The sequence below is a fragment of the Amblyomma maculatum genome, chromosome 3 (genome assembly GCF_055883805.1).
Source record: "Amblyomma maculatum isolate TAMU_Amacu chromosome 3, ASM5588380v1, whole genome shotgun sequence".
NCBI lineage: Eukaryota > Metazoa > Arthropoda > Arachnida > Ixodida > Ixodidae > Amblyomma > Amblyomma maculatum.
Window position 1 is genome coordinate 114,043,604 of NC_139346.1, and position 1,221 is coordinate 114,044,824.

Genomic DNA, 1,221 nt, shown 5'->3' on the forward strand with positions numbered 1-1,221 from the left:
TTTTCTTTTTTTTTTTTTTTTGCTATTGTGACATTTTCATGTTCCGCTTTACACACCAGTCACCAAAACATGTACTGCGATACGGTGATTCCTAAGTGCTTGAAGTGATTTACACATCTTATGAGCTTCCTGCATTTCTAGGAAATGGGTGAGTATATTATAGCATGAACTTCGGCCAGTTGACCTTGCGTGACTGCAGATTTCCGGCGGAACTGGAGGAAGACAGAGGACACGAGCAAGGAGTGTGTAATTTATCTCTTGTTTCTTTTTTACTATTGTAACATGGTCTTACTGTGGTTCATTTTCCCGTTCCGTTTAACGCCCCAGTCACTAAAACATCTACTGCAGAAATAAAGGCTTCTTCCTTAGGCTTGCTATTTTGGCATAAATTAGGAAGCCATTTACAAAAAGCCGAACATTGATGAAGGTGTGAATAGTGTCCGGAACGTAATTTATAACCTGTAAATGTGGAAAGCAACCGGGCTCGGCACAATCCCGCGAGGGGCTCCTGTCATATCAGATAAAACTGCGTATTTTGATCTATTTACGTCCGCGGCGCTGTTTTAACAAGATGAGATTTATTTCATTTGGCAATTTTCATATTGGTGCCGATGCTACACAGGATCTCGCACAGATGCGGCTCAACGCTCTTAATAAATTCATGCAAATAGCATCTAACTAACATTTAGTTTCATCACGCATGGTTTCGGTATATTATGCAAGCACTGACTATTTTGTTCAAAAACGTATTGATTACGAATAAAATTTCTCGCACTTTCACAGTCATTAAACTCGCATTTCATACCAAACACAATAATACCACTATCATAAGAATTTTCTGCCATTAGATTTGGAATCCTGGACGCGATCATGTATAGAAATAAGCACGTAAAATGCAAAAGCAAAAGTGTTTTCTTCGATACGTTCAGTGCTAAAAAAGCCATTCACCAACAGCATATGCACCGAATGTGGCTCAGTATCAAAGGCGTCTGAAGCAACGGCTATTTACAAGCGTCAGTGAAGCGAGTCGCCTCTAACTCATAAAAACATTGCCTCGGCACAAGCGGAGACAAGATCCGCCAGCGCTAAATTTCAAAGAAAATGTTTATGCACTAAGCACGAATGAGGCGTTTCCATATTTCACACATCGAATGGCAGCATGGAGAAAGGATGGGCCGAATAGAATCATGAACGCTACGGGGTGCGAGAAAGATGGTGCCG